This window comes from Sinocyclocheilus anshuiensis, unplaced genomic scaffold, assembly GCF_001515605.1.
Source record: "Sinocyclocheilus anshuiensis isolate Anshui unplaced genomic scaffold, SAMN03320099.WGS_v1.1 scaffold412, whole genome shotgun sequence".
Lineage (NCBI taxonomy): Eukaryota > Metazoa > Chordata > Actinopteri > Cypriniformes > Cyprinidae > Sinocyclocheilus > Sinocyclocheilus anshuiensis.
This window is the reverse complement of record NW_015558661.1, coordinates 1,926,107-1,944,392: the sequence shown is the minus strand read 5'-3', so window position 1 is coordinate 1,944,392 and position 18,286 is coordinate 1,926,107. Positions and strand designations below refer to the sequence as shown.

At 40.9% G+C, this 18,286-nt stretch overlaps 1 pseudogene; it reads right to left on the bottom strand.

The window, feature by feature from the left end:
* Nucleotides 1-966: 966 nt before the first annotated feature.
* Nucleotides 967-17,047, bottom strand: LOC107681074 (BUD13 homolog; annotated as a pseudogene).
* Between the last annotated feature and the right edge of the window lie 1,239 nt (nucleotides 17,048-18,286).

Genomic DNA, 18,286 nt, shown 5'->3' with positions numbered 1-18,286 from the left:
AAAACATTCTATTTGAAATAAATACTGTTAGCTTAGACTTTCAATGGAAATTTTGTCAACATTTACTCACCCTTAGGTCATCGGTATGGTTTTCTTTCTTCTGTGTAACGCGAAAGAACATTTAAAATTTTTTTTTTTAAAAACTGTTTTTTATCCATACACTGAAAGTCAATGGGGTCCAAAACAAATTCACACCATTTTATTTTTTTGGTGCATGATCCCTTCAACCCTAGTGAAAAATAAATATACTAAAATGTATTTGAAATAAGCTTATTTCATGCTAAGTACAGTATACTACAAATACATTTACACATTTATGTGCTTAATAAAAATACTTTTAGTATACTAAATGAGTATACCTTAAGTCTGCTAAATTGGAACTAATTTTGTGCTTAATACACTTTAATTTTGTAGTAGTGCTGAAGTCCAACTAAAATAAATGAAATAAATGCATTCTAATGTACACTAGTCAACATTTGAAGTGGATCAAAACCTTTCATCAAAGTTGTCCTAAAACTAAAATGCATTCTTGTCCATCTTACAGTTTCTACATAAATATTAAGCAGCACAACTGTTTTCGACATTGGTAACAATAATAAAAAATATTTCTGCCAAACAATTAGTTTTGCCATAACAGGAATAAATTAAATTTGAGAAATTGTAAAAGATCTATCTCCAGAATTATTAGACTCCTTGGTAAATATGAGCAAGTGAAAATAAAGTCTGATCCATCATTCAAAATATTCATAAAAGTTAAACTTTCACTCAAGTAAAATAATTGGATGTGGGGCGAAAAAAAATCACATTATAAAATAAACGTTTTCTCCAAAAAAAATGAAAACAATAATGTGTGCTGCATCATCTAGTCGGTGTAGAATTTGTTCTGTTAACTAAAATTGCTTGTTTTGAAATGGCGCTGATGAAAATCAAGACAAAACAGATTTGTTAAAAAAGTAGCATTTAATAAGGAAAGTATGTTTCTTGTACCCAGTAGGACCGATAACTGCACACAAACATCTTGGTTTTGGATGGCACACAAAGAAGTTCCACTTTTGCAGTGTGTGCAGGTGCAGTGAGAACCGTGTCATTTCAGTTTTTAAATCATGAATCTCTATACACACATCTGGATCTACATGTCTTCCACACTCCACTTGTACGCCATCTCTTGGACAGCTTTCTTATCGGTTATCCTGCTGTACCGCTTCTGCTCAAAACCACTGGACCTAAGGGATCAAAGGAAAAGTCATTTAAACCATTTTCTGAGGTTTGCATTAGTTTGCTCATGATATTTTAAACCAGCTGTCACTCATCAAAACCTCTTACCTGTCAAATCCATCCCAGCGATGCCCTGGCATAATGTTAAAACGATTCGGAGGTGGAGGTGGACCTTTGTAACTAGGTTTTTCTGGAGAAACAAACATTGTGATATTGCGATTAGTACTGTGGTCTAGGCTTTTGCTAAATATAAACACTAAAAGTAATAATTGTCAATGAGGAGTCAAAGCACGCTAAACCCTTTCTTATCTTGGGTGGTGACTTTAATTGTGTTTCGAATCCTGAATTGGATCAAAAGCCACCTAAAAAAGTTCATTCTAAAAAAGGACGAGTGCTTCAGGGGTTTTGTAATGATCTTAGTTTATTTGAGGCCTGGAGAGTAAGACAGCCAACTGAGAAAGATTACACTTTTTTCTATCATTTTTCATCAGTCATTTTCAAGAATTGATTATTTTTTAACATCTCTACTGGTCCTTGAGAGAATTAATGCATGCCATATAGGGACAATTAATATTGACCATGCTCTTGTAACGCTGAGTATAGCACCACCATATAGATGCCCAATATTTAAATCTTGGCATTTGAATGCTTCTCTTTTATACAGCCAAGAATTTTTGCAATATTTGAAGAGCCAATGGACTTTTTATTTTTTAAATGAAATTAATTGTTAATTAATTGAAATTAATTAAATGAAAAAATTGAAATTAGTAACTTCCTGGAGAACATTCCACTGCCATATTTATCGGAGGAAGATGGGAACACACTGTGTAAACACATTTCTAAGCAGGAGGTTATAGATGCCATCATGTCACTTAAAAGTGGAAAGTCGCCAGGGCCTGATGGCTTCATTCCAGAATTTTATAAGGAATGCAGGGACATGATAATTGACCAGCTTCATAACATGTTTATGCATTCCTTTGAATCAGGATGTCTCCCATCCTCATTGTACCAAGCAAATATTTCATTAATTTAAAAAAAGACAGACCCTATATGGAATGTTCCTCTTATCGCCCAGTATCTCTAATCAATGTTGATGCTAAAATTCTATCCAAAATAATTGCCAAAAGATTAGAGATATATTTGCCACAACTTATTGTGCCAGACCGAACTGGGTTTATTCGTTCACAAAATATTAGACGTCTTATGGGCATTGCACAATACTGCTTTACAACTCAATGTAAGGCCATGGTCATTTCTATGGATGCTGAAAAAGCTTTCGACTGCTTGGAGTGGAAATAATTGTTTGAAGTTCTGCAACGTGTGGGTTTAGAGGATAACTTTGTGAGATGGATAGAAATAATATATAGGGCACCACAAGCAGCAGTCCTCACAAATGGTTTACACTCTCCTCCATTTGATCTGAAGCAAGGCACCAGACAGGGTTGCCCTTTATCACCATTGCTATTCGCATTGGCCCTTGAAACTTTGGCAGTATCTATTAGACAGAGTCAACAAATTAAGGGAACTCAAATTGGTAACACTACTCATACCATCTCACTGTATGCCGATGACATGCTCTTATTTCTCTCTGAGCCAGAACTGTCGGTGCTAGCCTTGATTGATCTGATAGATAGCTTTAGTTATTTTTTGGACTACAAGATTCATTTTAATAAATCAGAGGTAACTCCATTGGGCAAGTGGGGAGACTCAGCCCCATCTTTAATGTTCCCCTTCAAGTGGCCACTTAATGGATTTGGCTATTTATGTGTTAATTTTTCTCCCAATCTGAAAAAGTTATTCAATCTTAATTTTGTCCCAGTCCTGATAAATGATCTAGAATGACGGATGGATCTCCCAATTTCTTGGATAGGCAGAATAAACTTGATAAAAATGAATGTACTTCCTAGATTACTGTACCCTGTACAGATGATTCCATTATATATTGCCAAAAAGATCATTGCAGATTTAGAAAAGCATTTCAGTAGGTCTATTTGGCATCAGAAAAAGCCTAGAATTAAATTATCCAAATTGCAATTACCTGTAGACAAAGGTGGCTTAGCACTACCTGATTTAGGTTTTTATAATTGGGCCTGTCACATAAGAATTATTTTGAGGTGGTTACAACAGTCCCCAGAAACAGAAATAGATTCATGGTTTGTTTGTCCCTTCTCTTTACATTAGGTGATTACTGCAAAACAGAAGTCCACTGGCTCGGAAATTTGCAACAACCCCCTCTTACAAAGTGCTCTGAAGACCTGGCGAGATATCCAGCGGTTTTGGGGAAGAAGTAAATTTTCATCACCGTTGATTCCTCTTATTATGAACAAAGCCTTTCTCCCTGGGCTTCAAAATAGTGTTTTCCATTAATGGGACAAAGCAGGAATTTGGTCGATATCAGACTTATATAACAGGAATTCCCTTTCATGGGAACTTCGAACTGCGTCCTCTAGGTTTCTTGCCATGCTGCGGACGCAAGCTTCAGACGAAGAAGTGAATGATGTGTGCTCCCGGCGCCTATTTATACTATAGTCGCACCGGTAGTGACGTCATGGCTGTCGCCGGCCAACAAGTTGGTGTTTTTTCAATGTATGCTTCAGACACGGGTCACGACGAGGCGTTCCCCATAGCGACCCCTAGAGGACGCAGTTCGAAGTTCCCATGAAAGGGAACGTCTCAGGTTACTTATGTAACCATGGTGCCCTGAGTAGGGAACGAGACACTGCGTCCTCTAGGTTTCTTGCCATGCTGCGGACGCAAGCTTCAGACGAAGAAGTGAATGATGTGTGCTCCCGGCGCCTATTTATACTATAGTCGCACCGGTAGTGACGTCATGGCTGTCGCCGGCCAACAAGTTGGTGTTTTTTCAATGTATGCTTCAGACACGGGTCACGACGAGGCGTTCCCCATAGCGACCCCTAGAGGACGCAGTTCGAAGTTCCCATGAAAGGGAACGTCTCAGGTTACTTATGTAACCATGGTGCCCTGAGTAGGGAACGAGACACTGCGTCCTCTAGGTTTCTTGCCATGCTGCGGACGCAAGCTTCAGACGAAGAAGTGAATGATGTGTGCTCCCGGCGCCTATTTATACTATAGTCGCACCGGTAGTGACGTCATGGCTGTCGCCGGCCAACAAGTTGGTGTTTTTTCAATGTATGCTTCAGACACGGGTCACGACGAGGCGTTCCCCATAGCGACCCCTAGAGGACGCAGTTCGAAGTTCCCATGAAAGGGAACGTCTCAGGTTACTTATGTAACCATGGTGCCCTGAGTAGGGAACGAGACACTGCGTCCTCTAGGTTTCTTGCCATGCTGCGGACGCAAGCTTCAGACGAAGAAGTGAATGATGTGTGCTCCCGGCGCCTATTTATACTATAGTCGCACCGGTAGTGACGTCATGGCTGTCGCCGGCCAACAAGTTGGTGTTTTTTCAATGTATGCTTCAGACACGGGTCACGACGAGGCGTTCCCCATAGCGACCCCTAGAGGACGCAGTTCGAAGTTCCCATGAAAGGGAACGTCTCAGGTTACTTATGTAACCATGGTGCCCTGAGTAGGGAACGAGACACTGCGTCCTCTAGGTTTCTTGCCATGCTGCGGACGCAAGCTTCAGACGAAGAAGTGAATGATGTGTGCTCCCGGCGCCTATTTATACTATAGTCGCACCGGTAGTGACGTCATGGCTGTCGCCGGCCAACAAGTTGGTGTTTTTTCAATGTATGCTTCAGACACGGGTCACGACGAGGCGTTCCCCATAGCGACCCCTAGAGGACGCAGTTCGAAGTTCCCATGAAAGGGAACGTCTCAGGTTACTTATGTAACCATGGTGCCCTGAGTAGGGAACGAGACACTGCGTCCTCTAGGTTTCTTGCCATGCTGCGGACGCAAGCTTCAGACGAAGAAGTGAATGATGTGTGCTCCCGGCGCCTATTTATACTATAGTCGCACCGGTAGTGACGTCATGGCTGTCGCCGGCCAACAAGTTGGTGTTTTTTCAATGTATGCTTCAGACACGGGTCACGACGAGGCGTTCCCCATAGCGACCCCTAGAGGACGCAGTTCGAAGTTCCCATGAAAGGGAACGTCTCAGGTTACTTATGTAACCATGGTGCCCTGAGTAGGGAACGAGACACTGCGTCCTCTAGGTTTCTTGCCATGCTGCGGACGCAAGCTTCAGACGAAGAAGTGAATGATGTGTGCTCCCGGCGCCTATTTATACTATAGTCGCACCGGTAGTGACGTCATGGCTGTCGCCGGCCAACAAGTTGGTGTTTTTTCAATGTATGCTTCAGACACGGGTCACGACGAGGCGTTCCCCATAGCGACCCCTAGAGGACGCAGTTCGAAGTTCCCATGAAAGGGAACGTCTCAGGTTACTTATGTAACCATGGTGCCCTGAGTAGGGAACGAGACACTGCGTCCTCTAGGTTTCTTGCCATGCTGCGGACGCAAGCTTCAGACGAAGAAGTGAATGATGTGTGCTCCCGGCGCCTATTTATACTATAGTCGCACCGGTAGTGACGTCATGGCTGTCGCCGGCCAACAAGTTGGTGTTTTTTCAATGTATGCTTCAGACACGGGTCACGACGAGGCGTTCCCCATAGCGACCCCTAGAGGACGCAGTTCGAAGTTCCCATGAAAGGGAACGTCTCAGGTTACTTATGTAACCATGGTGCCCTGAGTAGGGAACGAGACACTGCGTCCTCTAGGTTTCTTGCCATGCTGCGGACGCAAGCTTCAGACGAAGAAGTGAATGATGTGTGCTCCCGGCGCCTATTTATACTATAGTCGCACCGGTAGTGACGTCATGGCTGTCGCCGGCCAACAAGTTGGTGTTTTTTCAATGTATGCTTCAGACACGGGTCACGACGAGGCGTTCCCCATAGCGACCCCTAGAGGACGCAGTTCGAAGTTCCCATGAAAGGGAACGTCTCAGGTTACTTATGTAACCATGGTGCCCTGAGTAGGGAACGAGACACTGCGTCCTCTAGGTTTCTTGCCATGCTGCGGACGCAAGCTTCAGACGAAGAAGTGAATGATGTGTGCTCCCGGCGCCTATTTATACTATAGTCGCACCGGTAGTGACGTCATGGCTGTCGCCGGCCAACAAGTTGGTGTTTTTTCAATGTATGCTTCAGACACGGGTCACGACGAGGCGTTCCCCATAGCGACCCCTAGAGGACGCAGTTCGAAGTTCCCATGAAAGGGAACGTCTCAGGTTACTTATGTAACCATGGTGCCCTGAGTAGGGAACGAGACACTGCGTCCTCTAGGTTTCTTGCCATGCTGCGGACGCAAGCTTCAGACGAAGAAGTGAATGATGTGTGCTCCCGGCGCCTATTTATACTATAGTCGCACCGGTAGTGACGTCATGGCTGTCGCCGGCCAACAAGTTGGTGTTTTTTCAATGTATGCTTCAGACACGGGTCACGACGAGGCGTTCCCCATAGCGACCCCTAGAGGACGCAGTTCGAAGTTCCCATGAAAGGGAACGTCTCAGGTTACTTATGTAACCATGGTGCCCTGAGTAGGGAACGAGACACTGCGTCCTCTAGGTTTCTTGCCATGCTGCGGACGCAAGCTTCAGACGAAGAAGTGAATGATGTGTGCTCCCGGCGCCTATTTATACTATAGTCGCACCGGTAGTGACGTCATGGCTGTCGCCGGCCAACAAGTTGGTGTTTTTTCAATGTATGCTTCAGACACGGGTCACGACGAGGCGTTCCCCATAGCGACCCCTAGAGGACGCAGTTCGAAGTTCCCATGAAAGGGAACGTCTCAGGTTACTTATGTAACCATGGTGCCCTGAGTAGGGAACGAGACACTGCGTCCTCTAGGTTTCTTGCCATGCTGCGGACGCAAGCTTCAGACGAAGAAGTGAATGATGTGTGCTCCCGGCGCCTATTTATACTATAGTCGCACCGGTAGTGACGTCATGGCTGTCGCCGGCCAACAAGTTGGTGTTTTTTCAATGTATGCTTCAGACACGGGTCACGACGAGGCGTTCCCCATAGCGACCCCTAGAGGACGCAGTTCGAAGTTCCCATGAAAGGGAACGTCTCAGGTTACTTATGTAACCATGGTGCCCTGAGTAGGGAACGAGACACTGCGTCCTCTAGGTTTCTTGCCATGCTGCGGACGCAAGCTTCAGACGAAGAAGTGAATGATGTGTGCTCCCGGCGCCTATTTATACTATAGTCGCACCGGTAGTGACGTCATGGCTGTCGCCGGCCAACAAGTTGGTGTTTTTTCAATGTATGCTTCAGACACGGGTCACGACGAGGCGTTCCCCATAGCGACCCCTAGAGGACGCAGTTCGAAGTTCCCATGAAAGGGAACGTCTCAGGTTACTTATGTAACCATGGTGCCCTGAGTAGGGAACGAGACACTGCGTCCTCTAGGTTTCTTGCCATGCTGCGGACGCAAGCTTCAGACGAAGAAGTGAATGATGTGTGCTCCCGGCGCCTATTTATACTATAGTCGCACCGGTAGTGACGTCATGGCTGTCGCCGGCCAACAAGTTGGTGTTTTTTCAATGTATGCTTCAGACACGGGTCACGACGAGGCGTTCCCCATAGCGACCCCTAGAGGACGCAGTTCGAAGTTCCCATGAAAGGGAACGTCTCAGGTTACTTATGTAACCATGGTGCCCTGAGTAGGGAACGAGACACTGCGTCCTCTAGGTTTCTTGCCATGCTGCGGACGCAAGCTTCAGACGAAGAAGTGAATGATGTGTGCTCCCGGCGCCTATTTATACTATAGTCGCACCGGTAGTGACGTCATGGCTGTCGCCGGCCAACAAGTTGGTGTTTTTTCAATGTATGCTTCAGACACGGGTCACGACGAGGCGTTCCCCATAGCGACCCCTAGAGGACGCAGTGTCTCGTTCCCTACTCAGGGAACCATGGTTACATAAGTAACCTGAGATGTTCTTTGTTATCATTTCAACAGTTACAAGAAAAGTATGGGTTACCTTCTTTTCATGTTTTGGTTTCCTTCAAATCAGACATTTCATTGACAAAACTCTTACTTTCCCCACAGATCAAGAAATGTGTACTAAACTAGATCTATTTTTGAAGCACTCTTCGAACACAATGATTGTTATTTCTAAGGTTTACACCTTGTTAGTTTCTAATTCAGGAAAAACTTTGCAAGCATTGTTATCAGGGTGGGAAAGGGACTTTGGCAGGGCACAGGAGGAGGAGAAATGGTCAAATGTCATGTGAAATACGAGGAGGCACAAGAAACACAGCTTAAAATACTACACCGTATACATTGTACTCCTTATGTACTTTCTAAGATGAAGCACTCACCAGTCTGCCACCAGTCTAAATGTAAATCTGGTTTGGGTACACACTCCCATATGTTTTGATTCTGTCCTATGATAAGCCACTTTTGGGATAAGATTAAAGCAAAGCTTGATTGTATATCGAATTGCATTATTGAGAAAGACCCTTGGTTTTTTATTTTGGGAATGTGTAAAGAGGACAGTGGACTGACACGTTTTCAGGTCAAGCTGGCAAGCAAATTATTATTCGTAGCTCGTAAATGTATACTTGTTGTGTGGATTAAAGATAAACCTCCAACAGTGGACAAGTGGTACAACGGGATTTTCAGAATTCCTCCTTTAGAATGTCTTGGGGCCGTTAGCAATGGGAATGAGGCTGAATTTGAAAACTTATGGTCCCCATTCTTTGGTAGTCTCCCTCAGAATATATCACAAGTTTGTAAAAAAGGCTGAGTAGGTTTCAATTGGAAATACTAATATGCTTTCATAGGCTACTGGAAGTTACATTCTGTATATGTTTATTTTCGTTAACATTGTATGTAATGCTTATGTCTCTCGTATGTTGTTGTGGGGGGTGTTCAAGTTTTTTCTTGTTTTTTTTTTTTTTGTTGTGTGTGTGTTGTTCTTTTTTTTTAAACAATAAAAAGTTATTATACAAAAAAAAAGTAATAATTGTAAACAACAGGGATCATATGGCAATTTGGGCATTAATCCACACATTTACCTTTGATTCCTTTTAATTGAGCATTTTTGTCTTTCTTCTTGCGAAGCATGGCGGCCATTGGGTCTCCCTCCCTCTCTTGCTCCCTCAACATCCGATCGAGGTCTTCATCGTCAATGTGTCTTGCTAGCGGCTTCTGAGCCTCCCGCATGGCATCGATCACGTTTTGCTGCTGCATTTCTTCCTGAGCAAGCCTGAATGAGGACAGTACAGATGTCAAAGCTAGCGACAAATCACAATATAATATCTGCACTTGAGCACCATAAAATGAACCTCACCCTTTTCCCCATTGTGCATATTTTTCATCCTTCTCTGCTTTTTCTCCTGCTTTCTTGAGAGGCTGGTTGCGCTTTTCCCTTTTGCGAATTTCTTCCTGTTCTTTCCTCAAAATATCGACTGAGACAAGCCCTGCAGCTCCACCAGACAGCATTCGAGGGGCCTGAAAACAAAAATGGTATAATTTTTGTTTAAGTCTTAATATAAATATATATGCTACAACTTTTTAAAAAATGAATAAGAACAATTTTAAATTTGTTGGTTATTTTACGTGGGATCCATTGAAAAGTGGATTATTTTATGAACGCTGTTAATAATTTAATGCACAAAAGGGGCATTTCTTAAAGCCAAAAAACAAACAAACAAAAAAAGAAAAGGTCAAAAAAGTAACATTAATACTTGTAAGTGGATAGCATTTAAATAATTCAAAGATTTATTCTGAAATGGGTAATATTTTACATTACTTGCTGTGGAATCAGTATTATTTAAAGCAGTGGCTCTCAACCTGTTTGTCCAACTCATTGTCCAACACAATAATTTAAGGCCCCCCATATACTTTTTTCAGGTATTTTCTCTGGTAATTGCGACAAAACTGCTTGTTTTCAAACTCTTTTAGCAACACAAACATATAAATCAACCACAATTAATTTTGTGATTCCAGAAGTTTCAAAAACTGTATGTTCTTAATAAAGACAAATATTGTTGAAGGAAAATGAATGAATGAATGAATGAATGAATGATGCATTTATATAGCGCTTTATTGTGTATTGCTGTACACTTAAAGCGTTTTACAATCATGTGGGGGGGGTCTCTCCTCAACCACCACCAGTGTGCAGCATCCACCTGGATGATGCGACGGCAGCCACAGGACAACAGCGCCAGTGCGCTCACCAGCTACAGGTGGAGAGGAGAGAGAGTCATAGAGCCAATCAAGTGGATGGGGATTATTAGGAGGCCATGATAGACAAGGGCCAGTGGCGGCAATTTGGCCAGGACACCGGGCTTACACCCCTACTCTTTACGAGAAGTGCCATGGGATTTTTAATGACCACAGAGAGTCAGGACCTCGGTTTAACATCTCATCTGAAAGGTGGTGCTTTTTGTCAGTATAGTGTCCCCGTCACAATACTGGGGCGTTAAGACCCACACAGACCACAGGGTGAGCACCCCCTGCTGGCCTCACTAACACCTCTTCCAACAGCAACCCAGTTTTCCCAGAAGGTCTCCCATCCAGGTACTGACCAGGCTCAACCCTGCTTAGCTTCAGTGGGCGACCAGTCTTGGGCTGCAGGGTGATATGGCTGTGGCAAAAAAAGTAGTATGATTACAGTATACATTTTTATACAGTTAATTTATAACATAAAAAACTAAAAGATGTCGGCGCCAATAGCCTCGTGGTTAGTGTGTGACATATAGCGCAACTGCGCTCACAGCAACCCGAGTTTGAATCCCACCTCGAGGTCCACCGCATAAACACATTTCATTAGACCAAATACACAAAATAATGTTCTTTTTAGCAGCATCATATGACCCCTTTAATAAAAATGCACAAAATAAAGTTGATTTAAAATTTATATGAAAATTTAGCCATGTGCAGTAATATTGAAAATGCAACGCATTGTGATATCAAATTGAATCGAATTGTTGAAATGATAATTGTAATCGAAACGAATTCTGAAACAATGTGAAGATTCACACCCCTAAAATATACTGTACATTTAAAGACAGAATTGCAAAATACTAATTTTATAGCAATATGAATGTAGACTGATGTTAAACATGTTGCTAAGCTAATGCCCTGATAAGCATAAAATACACATCACACGCAAATTAATCCATTTTCAATTATCCTTAACTATCTTTGTAACAATTCTACACAAGAAATCAACATTTCTCCAGGTCACCATCTTTTATTTCGTCTTTCATCAAGCTTGTGGCAGTGCATTCTGGGTTTGCGCTCTCTGTGTAGGATACACACGATGCTGCCTAAGAATCTGGCCAAAATTTGGCCTCTTAGGAGGCAACATAACTAAACCGCCTACCTTCTGGAACAGTCTTCATGCCGGAAGCCTTAAATATTGCCTTCCAGGCAGCTTGCTAGGTTTTGGAAAAGAGCAAGAGTGTAACGGCAACATGTTGTATAACTTTGAACATTGCTCTTGTATTTTCACAGTGTTCTGCCTCTGCTCTGTTCACAGTCTGATATTTAGCAGATGCTTTTATTCAAGGCAACCTACAGTACAATTATTACAGGTTGTCCCTCATGGGACAATTATTATGATTTTGCAGGATTCAAACCTTCAACCTTTTAGTTACAAGCCAAGATAATTAAGTGCTATACCTTATAGAGGGTCACCTGTCTAAATTATCTTGCCACAAAGTTCACTGTTGGATAAACACACCAGCAATCCTCCACACTTGACTCCAAGGCTTTAAATAAGCCTGTTATCACTGCCTGTTCATCTTGAGCTGGATCGTTCCTCCTGCTCTTCAGAGGAGTGTTTACACTCACAGGAGAGGCATTCAGGGAGTTTGGCACGAATCTGACTCTCAGCACTCTGCACATTTTACGATTTTTTAACTCTAGCTCAGTGCTGCTTATTCTTCACATCTTTTGCTATATAAAAGCCTGAAGCTACAAATGATCCTTCAAAAGTTTGCGGCTTCGGCCTGGTCGCAGTGCACCCTTACCCTGGTGGTAGTGGCAAACATGTACTTGTCCCGTAGCTGGAAGCTGTCCACCTTCTCCAGGATAACTCGGCGGTTTTGCTCGTCCTGAAAGAAGTCCGTGCTGCTGAGGATGCTGGAGTCTCCATGGGGCTCGTGGCGCTGGACAAACACTGTGGTGGGATTGTCGTATGGCTCTACACCCCTATGGGAATAGAAAGACACACATACTTGAACATATCTGCAGACGCAAGCAGCATGTGGTGGACTTCTGAAAGCCTCCTCTCCACATTTTTATATTTTTTTTTAGTTTAGCATACATGTATGATCCATTTTATGTTTACTTGGCAAACATAAAAGTAACCAATAACATATTTTTGCTTCAGATTTATTCAGAAAGCAACCAATAGCATATTTATGTGTGTTAATATTAAACACTACACTACTGTTCAAAAGGTTGGGGTGAGGAACATTTTGGTTTTTGAAGGAAATTAACACTTTTATTCAGCAAGGATACATTAAATTCATTCAAAGTGAAAGTAAAGACATTTATAATGTTACAAAACATTTCCATTTCAAATAAATGCTGTTCTTTCTTTTCATCAAAACATCCTGTATTATGGTTTCTACAAAAAAAGGATTAAGCAGTACAACCGTTTTCAACAGCGATAATAATAAATGTATATTGAGCATCAAATCAGCATATTAGAATGATTTCTGAAGGATTACATGATGACTGGAGTAATGATGCTAAAACTTCAGCTTTGTCATCACAGGAATAAATCACATTTTTAAAACATTAAAATGGAGAAGTTATTTTAAATTGTAATAATACTTCATAATATTACTTTTCTATTGTATTTCTGATTTCAGACAGGGTGACATTATAACATCTTATCAACCTCAAACTTTTGAACAGTAGTGTATACAAAACTTATTTTGCATTATTTTATAATTCATAACTGACCAGGCTCAACCCTGCTTAGCTTCAGTGGGCGACCAGTCTTGGGCTGCAGGGTGATATGGCTGTGGCAAAAAAAGTAGTATGATTACAGTATACATTTTTATACAGTTAATTTATAACATAAAAAACTAAAAGATGTCGGCGCCAATAGCCTCGTGGTTAGTGTGTGACATATAGCGCAACTGCGCTCACAGCAACCCGAGTTTGAATCCCACCTCGAGGTCCTTTGCTGATCCCGCTCCCCTCTCTCCACCCCAATACTTTCCTGTCATCTCTCCACTGTACTCAAAATAAAAGGCACAAAAAGCCCATAACTTTATAAAAAACCTAAAAGTATAAATAAATTCTATAGTTTATTTAATTAATTTTAAAACATCCTGCAGCCCCTCTTAAGTTTGCTACGGCCCCCTAGTGGGCCCCAGCCTCCTGGTTGAGAACCACTGATATAAAGGATCCTCAAACATGAACCCTGAACTCACTGCCTGTCTGTCAGGAGAGCGTGTCCTCCGTGGTGGAGACAGGTCTGAGTCCGACCCACGTCCCCTCTGAGGCCTCTTCCTGGGAGGAGAGAGAGCTGAATCTGAACCTCTTCCACCCTGGCCTCTCTTTCTGGGTGGAGACAGAACCGAGTCTGAGCCCCGTCGTCCATGAGGACGTCTGCGTGGTGGGGACTGATCGGAGTCTGAGCCTTTGCCTTTTCGTACTCGTCTTCTGGGCGGCGAAAGGTCATCTGAAGAGGCAGCTTTTGTCTTTTTTCTGTGTGGAGACTCTGAAATAACAGATCATTTTTGAGCTACATAACTCAATAGTGTAAATGTTGTTTCTGATTTGTGGATAGATTTCCACACCTTTATCATGCGGCCTTTGAGTTCTGGAGGGTGAGCTCTTGTGACTCTTTCTTGGAGGGGAAGGTGATAAGGAATCATGCCATCTGTTTTTGTTCTCGGCTCTGTGTCTTTGAGGTGAGAGATCTGGTGAGTCATGACGACCTCTTCTCTGGGGTGAGAGATCCGGTGAGTTGTGCCGAGCCCTCTTGGGTGAGAGGTCAGGGGAATCGTGCCGAGCCCTCCGTACAGGAGAAGTCTCTGGTGAGTCATGCCGCACTCTATGACCTCTGTCAGGGTCAGAGTTAAAAAGGAATATTTTTTACACTCTTTATGCAGTAATAATTTAAAAAAGAATTAGAACTAAAGAGGAAGGACAGTTTCTTTATACCTTTTATCTAATGCAGACTCCTGGGTTTCTTGGGGATAATGACTGCTGAAAATTCAGCTTTGCCATCACAGGAATAAATTACATTTTAAAATATATTAAAATAATAATAATAAAAAAAAATACATTATTTTAAATTGCAATAATATTTCACAATATTACTGACTTTAATACATTTTTTGATTGAATAAATGCAGTTTTAATATAGCATAACATAACATAGACGTCTTTCAAATCATAATATTACTTTTCTATTGTATTTCTGATTTCAGACAGGGTGACATTATAACATCTTATCAACCTCAAACTTTTGAACAGTAGTGTATACAAAACTTATTTTGCATTATTTTATAATTCATAATACATTTTTTTGCCATTAAAACCAAATGGTGAGCTTTGTTTATTCACAGATAAAAAAAACATATCATAAGTACACAAATAAGCAAAAACAAGCAGATGCAAGTATAAGAACTCAGAAAGTATACAGACAGTCTTACCGCCGATCACTTTCCACTTGCCAGTCCCGAATGCCTCGAGCTGCTTGGTCTCATCTGGGCGTTCATCTATCACTTCTACAATCTAAAAAAGGAGGATTTCCGAAAGGAGTACACATTTAACACTGCTGCATGCATACATAGTCATGCATAAAATCCATTTTCCATAACCAAAGTAGCGCCAAAGTACTTTTTAAATAGTGATTACTATAGCTAGACCAGACTGCAATTCAGTATTTACGTTGGCTATGAAAGTGTTACAAAAGCACTTGGTATGCATGTAGGATGTTCACTACATCAATTACTGTTTGTAGTAAGTTAAGACTAAAATCTGAAATAGGTAAACGCATGGTTTTACACACCACAGGCGCCTCATCTTCTTCTTTTTCTTCTTCATTCTGAGTTGCCAGTTGCTTCCAGTCAATGTCGTCATCCACAATATTCATCCTGTAGTTTATAATGTGAATGGAATTCCGTTCCTTCTACACTTTGCTGAAAGCAATCTTTTTTGCCATTTCCTACTTTCTAAAACTCTGCGCACGTAGTCACCTCTGTAAGTATTTGAGGCTCAGCCATAATGTCATTATGTTCAGTTGTGGCTCTGGATAACGCGAGCTAAAATCTGCATTTCTGTTACGTGTGACCGATCATATTTACCCTCTCCCCGTGGGTTTCGGCCGTTTCTTCTTAAGCTTCTTTTCGTTAGACTTCTTGCCCGCTTCATCACTAGATAAATACCGGTTAAGGCAGTGGTCACCAACCTTTTTAGGCCCAAGATCCAGGACATTCAAATCTTAACCAAACACTATACATTATAGGGAAACATAATACTGGTCTATGTAATGTTTGTTTAACAGAGGAATCAGTGGAACACGTTATGATGGTATGTACAGCATATGAAAGAGAAAGAGATCGACTTAAAGATGAATTACAATCCTTAGGAGTTAAAGAATTTTCATTAAGTAGTATTCTGAATGATGGTCCAAATGCAGGAAAACAAATAAGTGCAGTCATGAGATTTCTTAAGAATTGTGGAATAATGAACAGAATTTAAGATTTAGGTGAGTACATTCTCTTCACACTCCATCACAGTAGGTGGCGGTATGCACCTATGAAGTTGGTTCGCAACCCGCCATAAAACCAGAAGAAGAAGAAGAAGAACGGACGCTGCTAAGGGACAAAAAGCACAACGCAAAATAGAACTCGAAATTCTTTACGTTTTAGGAATAATAAATTCAGTGAATACAATAGGAAAAAGTTTTGGAAAGAAAGTTGTTAAAGATTATTCATAACCGTTAAGCTTCCAAAGTTTATTTAAAGTATTTCACCCTAATGCTGCTTTTGTCATTTTAAAGAAATGACTCGCTTATTGGAATTGCGTTTTGGAAAAGTGTGTTGGGTTGACTTTTCTAATGTTGTAAAAGATTCCCATACTTTTGAATAAGCCATTTTCGTGACGCTTTGAGAACTGATCCTATTTATACATTTAATGATTTTATTAGCCATTTCAGAATTTCGTCTAATGTAACCCTCTTACAATATTTTGTTGATTGTCTTTTTCGCTTGTTATTCTTGTACTCTTTAGGCCCTATTGCAAAAATATGTTTTGTTTTGTTGTTTGCCAAGTGACATTCTCAGCTCTCTGCATTTATTGTGGCCACTTTTTACTTTATACGAATCAGAGGACAATTATAGGTTAATGATAAATGTAATACATTTACCCCCGGTTTCATAGACAAGACTTAAGCCGAGTCCCAAACTAATGCATGTCTGGGCTATTTCAACTGAAAGAAACTTGCACTGAGTGATCTTAAAATATGTCAGATTCATTGTTTTGCCTCAGGATGCACACTAGTAATGTTTTTATCTATGGCATATTTATCAAAGCTACTTAAATGTCCTAATTGAACAGTGGCCAGGCTTAACCTTTGTGCGTCCCTCCCATACCTGTAACAAAAGTGTCCCTCACGGACCCGATGGCTTAAAATTACACTAATTTTTATTTTAGTCCAGAAAGCTAATTTTGATTAATTTTTATAATTTATTTTCTAATTATTTATGTAGTTTTTTTTGGTGATTTAGGAGGATTTAGGAGCAAATAAGCAAATTTGTCACAGTATTTCAGCAAAAAAAAAAGACACAATTCCAGTCCATTTTCATCAAAAACCTACTGATGAACTTGGAATGGGGTCACTGAGTCCTTCTGACGCCATCTGGTGGAAGAAAAAGTCATAACATTGCATTTTATGGTTACTGCCACTAGAGGGGCGTATGGGATCCTATGGAGATTCTTAACTGAGCCAAACAAGTTAAACATTTAAAATATGGGCATATTGAGGCTTCAAATTGGTTGATAACATTCAAATATATATTGAGACATTTAAAAAAAATCCATATTTTGTGGAAAAAAATTACATTTAAACTGAATTATAACCTAAACATATGAATATTCATACAATTTCATAAATATGTAATAAATATATAATTGATATTTAAAAATCTAAATATGATATAAACTCATTGGTCTCCACCTCATCACTCAAATGTAACTGTTCTAAGTGAAAAAATATTGCAAAATGACAGTCATTTCCCAGCAGAAACAACAAACATGTTAAAATGTGTTTCTATGTGAGTGTGTGTACTATGCGTGTGTTTGTGTGCGTATGTCAGTGTTTTCTGCACTGGGGTAATTCTGTAGTCTCAGCCTCATACATTCCATTCATTCCTATGGGGGTCAAAATGACGCATGAGGGACACTTTTGTTGCTTTTTTTTTATAACACCCACATAAACTCCTCAAATCCACTAATTTTTTTGTGTATTCCCAGGGAAAGTGTGACAAAAGTAAAGAAGCCTTGAACCATAATGATCAACACACGGTTTTTTAAAAATTCTTTAAAAATCAGTTTTGGGTCAAAATGACCAGAGGGACACACAACCTAAGCCCTGTCTGTGAAACCGGGCCTTAGTCTAATTATTAATAGGCCTAAATGTATTTATTTTAACTGGTGATGCAGAAAAGAGGGGAGAGAGAGCTTTATAAATTGTTTAGCGTTTAAATGTTACACACATGGTAAATAACATTTCCAATACAAATGAATACCTTTTCCATCAAGTTGATCTGAATTAGATACCATTAGTATTTGTTGTTAAAATGAGATGCTTTAGTTCCAAACATCAGTACGTTCATCTCTGAATAGATTCAGCACATGATTCATGTTTAAAGTGTGTTGTGAAGAAGAATATCTGTTTCCTCTAAGAAATAACCTCTGTTGAAACTTTCCAGTAGTTGTTTAACTCCAAGGTCACAGCTTTTTCACAGATGCATATGCCTCTATGATCACATGCAGAGGATATTTTCCAGGAAATGTCTTTTGGACTGAATCACTTCCTCTGATCTGCAGCCGCACGGCATCTCATTGAAAAGACAAACAATCTTACCCTCATTTCTTT